At 36.7% G+C, this 8,965-nt stretch overlaps 1 long non-coding RNA gene across 1 annotated transcript; it reads left to right on the forward strand.

The window, feature by feature from the left end:
* The first annotated feature begins 456 nt into the window (after positions 1-456).
* LOC119330758 lies at positions 457-6,298 on the forward strand. The gene is made up of 2 exons (XR_005160232.1): positions 457-1,166; positions 4,996-6,298. It is a non-coding gene; the product is annotated as an uncharacterized LOC119330758 (long non-coding RNA).
* Positions 6,299-8,965: the final 2,667 nt, after the last annotated feature.

Here is an 8,965-nt window from a genome sequence, read left to right on the forward strand (position 1 = left end):
TTGCTATTTTTTTATCATGTCGGTCTTTACATGATTTGTACTTTGTTTTTTTATGATAATGAATAAGACATGTATTATCATGAAAAAAACTCATTCAATAATCATTTCTCCAGTCTTAGCCCGTTCAGTATCTGATAACGCGTTGGTTACCTTTTTCGTTCTCGTCCAAGCAACGACAACGTGTGTAAACGTGTTGTGATATCTCACGTGATGTAATGTAATCCGTATTGTGATCATCGATTTGGTCGGTCCACGGTAATATGAAAAGCAAAGTGTTCCCGTGTAAAAAAAAGCGTGTTCCTTATGATCGCGCGGACGCATCCCGCCACATGTATGACGGTGCCCGTCATCAACGGATAAGAACGCAGGCAGAGTCGTTTCAGGATTAACCAAAGCCCCTCGCGCCCACCGCCCACTCCCTTTCTCCCACGAAAAACGCGTGGCCCTCCGTCCGACGTCGGTTCGTCTCTGGCCACGACTGAAAAAAGGTGGAACCGCGTCCACCCGCACCGACTCCTTCCCGGAAACCCATCGCTGCCACCGGCTCCACGGCCTCTATAAAATACCACCGGAGCCTCCCATGGTTTCCTCGTATCGGAGGATTTGATTGACGTCTCTTCTCTTCTCTTCCCCCTCTCGTCGGGTAAGTCGCAGGTATGGCCATGGGGTAATCGGTTCAGATCTCGCGCTCCTTGTTTCGCTGTTCGTCGTTTGATTGTAATTCCAGGCGAGCGTTTCTGTCTGGGTTGTGGTGCTCCTTACGTTGATTTCGATCGAGGCGTAGTTCCGGTGATTTGTCCTCCTCCGTTCCGGTGATGTTGGTATCGTCTTCTGAACCTCGCTGCTTTGGTTTAGGTCGCAGCTAATCTATTTTGCTTTGACTTCTGATCTGATTTAGGGTCGTGGCTAATCCATCATGCTGATTGCGATATGATTTAGGGTCGTGGCTTATCCATTTTTATCCTAATTGCTGATTTGATTCAAGGCTGTCACGATTAATGGAGATTATTTTTGGCGAGAGCAACCAGTTGTGTTAGTTTAATGGAGATTATTTAAACGTGGAGCAGTTTATTTGCTTTCATCTCTGTTCGTTACGGTGGATTGGTCTTGGTCGGTTTAGTTGATTCCTTGGAGATGTTTGACATGATCGGAATAAGAGATTGAAGGTTGAGTGGTTTGGATTGGTCTGTTCCATTGGTGATTCAATAATGTTCTGCGTACAGTGCTTTATCTTTTTGCGGTGAAAAACAGTGATTTGGGAGACAGTCCAGACAGTCAAATTTCTGCAGTTTTTCTGCTTTTGATCCCGTTCTTTCATGACTTAGTCAGATTCAATAAGAGTTAGAGGAAAAAGGTTTGCTATGCCTATCCGGATATATTTGCTTTCGCCTAGCAGCCTATGCATGTCAGACCATATCAAAGGGATTTTGCTATGTTGTGTGCCGTGTTATAAATGTAGAGCTGGGATATGTATTTCTTGAACTGTGTGGACATGCTCATGGTGGAGATTCTTCAGTGGCTATATTTAGGTGTCACCTTTTGATTGGTTTCATTTCAAGATCTAAGTCATTTCAAGATCCCTAAGAATATTGGAGGTGCTTGTTTTGTTTACGTGCTAGATGTAACTTTCTTGGGAAGTACCTTCAAAGAACATGGAAGTTTGCTTTTGAAGTAACTTGTTCGAAGTTTCAAGTACATTGAAGAAAGCTGCTGAACTAGTTTACTACCTGCTGTGTTTTTCTCGGGTGGCACATCAAGGTCTATTCAGATGCTGATTACTGTGTTGGAATCTACCAATCATTCTGATCTCTAGTTTGTGATTTTGATTTTCTACATGGATATTCGGTTGGGCTTCCGCTGGTTTACATGCTCCATCCAGTGTTGGATTAGTCTTTGCTTGTTATTAGCATTCTTACTGTAATTTATAGTCATGTTTTCTTCATGCAATTTATGTTTATGTTGTACACAATCATCAATTATGCATCCTGTATGATGTTATTGGTGTAATTATTGAATGATATATGGGTGAGCCCTTCATCGTCGTTTGGTTGGGTGCATAAAAGCTGTAATAAATAGCAACTGAATTTCATAGCTTGATGTGTTTCTTTGTTGACATTAATACATTTGTGTTCATTCCCCTAATCTCAAGATAACAATTATCACTTTTTGAGCTGTCATTTTGAACTTCCACAGTGGTTTTCATTCCTGTGTTCTATCACTTAAACTGATAAGTATGGTGCTTGTATTCTTTTTAGGTGCTGTCTTTAGTCGTGCACAAGATCCCTTTTAATGATGACATTAGTTGCTTGTATTTAATCTTGATTCTGCATCATTCACGAGTGCCACATTCTATAGCTATTTTATGTAGTTTGGTATTATGCTTCAAGTATATTCGAGTCTTCTATGTTTGCATTATTTACAGTCTGCTTTTACTCTTGGAGTTTCCTCACTGTTCAGTGTGAATTATTTGATTTGTAACGATTTCACATAGTATTCGAAGGCAAATATTGTGTGATAAGTGTGAATTATGATTTCATATTTGTTCTAAGCTTATGTTGTTTACAATTTATTTCCAACCTGTCAGTGAATTATGATTTTAGTTCATGTGCTTAGGTCTACCAATGTTTTTAGAACTCAGCCAATAACTATCAACAGTTTTAAGTCACAATCTACCTTAATTATAAGCACATGGCACATACCGTTAACTTTCCCCCTTATTTGGTTGAGATTATAAGCATGACACAATACTGTTTTTGCTTTGGTTCTACTTTCCCCCACTTATTGGTTGAGATGATAAGCATGTCATGCACAATGATTAGAACATTTTAATCTGTTTTGAGCTTACTTGAAAATTTTATTTGTCCCTGATACGTTGTGCTGTCATTTTTATCTCTTCAATAGAAGGTCACGATTAGAAAGGTGAAGGGAGGCCTGTAGTTGTTGCATAAGTATATGGATGCGGGCTTCTGTTTGTATACTAGTTCTCATCAATTTATAAACTAACCGAGTCATATCCTCTTGACCAGTTATATTTGTCGTGCTTGCTTAACCACTCTTAAATTTCTTGGGTACAGTCTGCATAGTCTAATTTTGACACATCTTCTTGTAATGTCAATAATGTATGTGTTGTTTCAGTGTTCCAATTCCCACAATCATTTCCTTTTGCTTGGCATAGAACCATGGTTCTATCTGATGAAATTATTTATGCAAGACTCTTGCTTCTGTCCACTGTTCACATGAATTTTTTATGGTTAATGTCAATGTTAAAGTGATGTTACGAGCTGAGTAGGTGTTAGTACGTTCTATGCTGGTATTGTTTAGTTACCTTGAAATACATTTTATCTGTGTGGTGGTCGCAAGCTTAGTTTTAATTCTCAACCTTGGTGGTCATATATAAGTCGGTAGCTTCGGATGTGTTCCTAGTTTCCTATAAGCTCGTTCTTCTATTCGGAACCTGATGCTATCCTTGTGCTACATGTATGTCTAAAAATTTCCCTCTGAATATTCTTGCCTTCCTTTTCTGCTTGGAAATTTTATTGCAAGCTTTGTTAACAATAAATGTTTGGTCAGTCTTGGTATGCCCCTACTTGTTGTTCTGTTTTGGTCTGAGTTTTAGCTTTGTTTCCAATCCATGTTGCACCGCTTTAAGATATATTAGTCTCGATGCAATGTGTCTATATATCATTATTAATGAACTCAAATACCTATTCATTGCCCAAGCGTGGAGAAGGCTAGTGTGTACTCTGTTTATCTTATGTTTGCACGTTTTATTGATGTGAAGTTCAGACATATTTACCTAGATGTACAAGTTTGTATAGTTTAGTTCGCTATGTTGTTCTGTGCTTTTCAGTGTTCTTTTTTCTCCTAATTCTACCTGTCATCTTTATGCTGAAAAATGTGAATGCCAAAATTGACTCGTAACAAGGTTTTTTTCAGATAGCGTGTACTCATTTCCGGCTGCATTTTGAATGACAATATAATATAGTATAAATTCATTTAACTAAATTCAAGAGCAAGTTCTATAATTAATCCTTAAGATATTTTGACTTAAGTATATATGTATTTTATACTGTGACTTAATATAGTATATGTTAGAGCCCGCCTAAAGTTTTTACCTCATGTTTTATTGCATGTTTTTTCTTTTCCTTGATGGGTCACTTCATTTCCTTGATGTTTTTTCTTCCAACTGTTTCACTGTCGGTTTTGCTACAGAAAATACAGAATATCTTTATGTGACTCTAGGTTTATATATATAATAAATTTCTTTACCAACTTACTCAAATTGTGTGAAATTTGATCTTAACTCTAATTGATAATAACTTGGCTTGGTAGCTTTCATTGGATTTTTTGTCTCCAGCATATAATTGAAGAAGTAATTTAATAGATGAATCTGAATAATCTCATATTGACTTCATGTTTATAACTTACGATATGATTCTACTATGTAGCAAGTGTGTATGTAGAGTCTTGTTTCGTACTTGTTTGTTGTGAAACATCATAATGTATCTAGTTACACGTTTGTCATGAATTCAAATAGCGGGTGTGCATGCTGTCTAATTTATTTCATTTCTACTTTGTTTTTCGTTTTTAGATAATAAATTGGCAGCAAAAAACATTTTGACCTTTTTGGCATAGTTCCGGTGATTTGTCCTCCTCCGTTCCGGTGATGTTGGTATCGTCTTCTGAAGCTTGCTGCTTTGGTTTAGGTCGCGGCTAATCTATTTTGCTTTGACTTCTGATCTGATTTAGGGTGCTGGCTAATCCATCATGCTCTGATTGCTATATGTTTTAGGGTCGTGGCTTACACTTTTTTATCCTAATTGCTGATTTGATTCAAGGTTGTCACAATTAATGGAGATTATTTTTGGTGAGAGCGTTGTGTTTGTTTAACGGAGATTATTTAAATGTGGAGCAGTTCGTTTGCTTTCATCTTTGTTCGTTACGGTGGATTGGTCTTGGTCGGTTGTTTGACATGATTGGAATGAGAGATTGAAGGTTGAGTGGTTTGGATTGGTCTGTTCCATTGGTGATTCAATAATGTTCTGCGTACAGTGCTTTATCTTTTTGCGGTGAAAAACAGTGATTTGGGAGACAGTCCAGACAGTCAAATTTCTGCAGTTTTTCTGCATTTGATCCCGTTCTTTCATGACTTAGTCAGATTCAATAAGAGTTAGTGGAAAAAGGTTTGCTATGCCTATCCGGATATATTTGCTTTCGCCTAGCAGCCTATGCATGTCAGACCATATCAAAGGGATTTTGCTATGTTGTGTGCTGTGTTATAAATGTAGAGCTGGGATATGTACTTCTTGAACTGTGTGGACATGCTCATGGTGGAGATTCTTCAGTGGCTATATTTAGGTCACACCTTTTGATTGGTTTCATTTCAAGATCCCTAAGAATATCGGAGGTGCTTGTTTTGTTTGCGTTCTAGATGTAACTTTCTTGGGAAGTACCCTCAAAGAACATGGAAGTTTGCTTTTGAAGTAATCTGTTTGAAGTTTCAAGTACATTGAAGAAAGCTGCTGAACTAGTTTACTGCCTGCCATGTTTTGATTGGGTGACACATCAAGGTCTATTCAGATGCTGATTACTGTGTTGGAATCTACCAATCCTTCTGATCTCTAGTTTGTGACTTTGATTTTCTACATGGATATTCAGTTGGGCTTCTGCCGGTTTACATGCTCTGTCCAGTGTTGGATTAGTCTTAGGCCTCCTTTGATTTGAAGGATTTTTCATAGAAAAAACGTAGGAATTTTCATTCCATAAGATTTGCCACTGTAGCGATGTTTGATTTGCAAGAACCAGTATGAAGGAATACTGTTGCAATCCAGAGAAACACTGTTGGTTCCCTGTGATTTCGCATGGAGTGAAACATTGAGTCATACCTCTTTTTTACACAAAGACCAAGGCAAGAGGGACAAAGTTGCATACCAGCGCATGGTTTCTCTACTAAATAATGCATTCCTTTGATTTCAGTTCCCGCATTTCAAACGTTCCATTTGTTTCATATTCCTATATTTTTCACTTTTTTTCAATCCTCTGTTTTACAATTGCAACCCTATAGATTTTCGGTATTCTTTCTATTCCAGCGTTTTTGCAATCATGTGAATCAAAGAGGCCCTTAGCTTATTATTAGCATTCTTACTGTAATTTGTAGTCATGTTTTGTTCATGCAATTTATGTTTTATGCTGTACACAATTGTCAATTATGCATCCTGTATGATGTTATTGGTGTAATTATTGAATGATTATGGATGAGCCCTTCATCGTTGTTTGGTTGGGTGCATAAAAGCTGTAATAAAATAGCAAGTGAATTTCATAGCTCGATGTGTTTCTTTGCTGACATTAATACGTCTGTGTTCATTCTCCTAATCTCAAGATAATAATTATCACTTTTTGAGCTGTCATTTTGAACTTGCTCAGTGGTTTTCATTCCTGTGTCCGATCACTTAAATTGATAAGTATGGTGCTTGTATTCTTTTTAGGTGCTGTCTTTAGTCATGCACAAGATTCCTTTTAATGATGACACATTAGTTGCTTGTATTTAATCTTGATTACGCATCATCCACAAGTGCCACATTCTATAGCTATTTTATGTAGTTTGCTATTATGCTTCAATTATATTCGAAGGTGTTGGTCTTCTATGTTTGCATTATTTACAGTCTGCTTTTACTCTTGGAGTTCCCTGTGAATTATTTGATTTGTAACGCTTTAGTATTCAAAGGCAAATATTGTGTGATAAGTGTGAATTATGATTTCATATTTGTTCTAAGCTGATGTTGTTTACAATTTATTTCTAACCTGTCAGTGAAGTAAGATTTTAGTTCATGTGCTTAGGTCTACCAATGTTTTTAGAGCTTAGATAATAACTATCAAGAACAGTCTTAAGTTACGTTCTACCTTAACTTTCCCCCCTTAATTGGTTGATGTTATAAGCATGACACATACTGTTTTTGCTTTGGTTCTACTTCCCCACTTATTTGGTTGAGATGATAAGCATGGTATGCACTATAATTATAACATTTTAATCTGTTTTGAGCTTACTTGAAAATTTTATTTGTCCCTGATATGTTGTGCTGTCATTTTTATCTCTTCGATAGAAGGTCACAATTAGAAAGGTGAAGGGAGGCCTGTAGTTGTTGCATAAGTATATGGATGCGGGCTTCTGTTTGTATACTAGTTCTCATCAATTTATAAACTAACCGAGTCATATCCTCTTGACCAGTTAGATTAGTCTTAACCTGATGTACTTTATTTGTCTAGCTTGTTTAACCACTCTTAAAATTCTCGGGTACAGTCTGCATAGTCTAGTTTTGACACGTCTTCCCGAATAATGTCAATAATGTATGCGTTGTTTCAATGTTCCAATTCCCACAATCATTTCCTTTTGCTTGGCATAGAACCATGGTTCTATCTGATGAAATTATTTATGCAAGACTCCTGCTTCTGTCCACTGTTCACACCAATTATTTTATGGTTAATGTCAAGGTTAAAGTGATGTTACAAGCCGAGTGATGGTATTGTTTAGTTACCTTGAAATACATTATATCTGTGTTAGAACTTCTACATAAGCTTATTTTTAATTCTCAACCTTGGTGGTCATATATAAGTCGGTAGCTTCGGATGTGTTCCTAGTTTCCTATAAGCTCGTTCTATTTGGAACTTAATGCTATCCTTGTACTACATGTATGTCTAAAAATTTCCCTCTGAATTTTCTTGCCTTCCTGTTCTGCTTGGAAATTTTATTACAAGCTTTGTTAAAAATAAATGTTTGGTCAATCTTGGTATGCCCCTACTTGTTTTTCTGTTTCGGTCTGAGTTTTAGCTTTGTTTCCAATCAATGTTGCACCGCTTTAAGATATATCCTTATTAATGAACTATACTTATTCATCGCCCAAGCGTGGAGAAGGCTAGTGTGTACTCTGTTTATCTTATGTTTGCATGTTTTATTGATGTAAAGTTCAGACATATTTACCTAGATGTATGAGTTTGTGTAGTTTAGTTCGCTATTTTGTTCTGTGCTTTTCAGTGTTCTTTTTTCTCCTAATTCTACCTGTCATCTTTATGCTGAAAAATGTGTGCCAAAATTGACTCGTAGCAAGGTTTTTTTCAGATGGCGTGTACTCATTTCCGGCTGCATTTTGAATGACAATATAATATATTATATATTCATTTAACTAAATTCAAGAGCAAGTTCTATAATTAACCCTTAAGATATTTTGACTTAAGTATATATGTATTTTTATACTGTGACTTAATGTAGTATATGTTGGAGCCCGCCTAAAGTTTCTACCTCATGTTTTAATTTGCATGTTCTTTTCTTTTCCTTGATGGGTTCCTTGATGTTTTTTCTTCCAACTGTTTCACTGCCGGTTTTGCTACAGAATATCTTTATGTGACTCTAGGTTTATATATATTATAAATTCTTAACCAACTTACTCAAATTGTGTGAAACAAATTTGATGTGCACACGACATGCAATGCCCGATGTGCAGCCTACACAAACTATGCACCGTCAGATTGCGTAGCATTAAATTTACAAACGCCCTGATGGGACACATCAGCTGAGTATCGTCTGAAAACCATCGACTGTATAGCACTGCTCGTGCGAAATTTGATCTCAACTCTAATTGATTATAACTTCGCTCGGTAGCTTGTCTCCAGCATATAATTGAAAAGGTAATTTAATAGATGAATCTGAATAATTGAATATTGACTTCCTGTTTATAACTTATGATATGGTTCTATTATGTAGCAAGTGTGTATGTAGAGTCTAATTATTTATTTCATCTGATTTGTTTTCAGCTTTTGATTAAAAATTGGTAGTGGGAGGCATTTTGACCCTTTTGTCACAGTTATTTGTTACGGGACAGCGTTGGGATTCCTTGTTTCGTACTTGTTTGTTGTGAAACATCATAATGTATCTAGTTACATGTTTGTCATGAATTCAAATAGCAGGTGTGCA

This window comes from Triticum dicoccoides, chromosome 7A (genome assembly GCF_002162155.2).
Source record: "Triticum dicoccoides isolate Atlit2015 ecotype Zavitan chromosome 7A, WEW_v2.0, whole genome shotgun sequence".
NCBI classification, from domain to species: Eukaryota; Viridiplantae; Streptophyta; class Magnoliopsida; order Poales; family Poaceae; genus Triticum; species Triticum dicoccoides.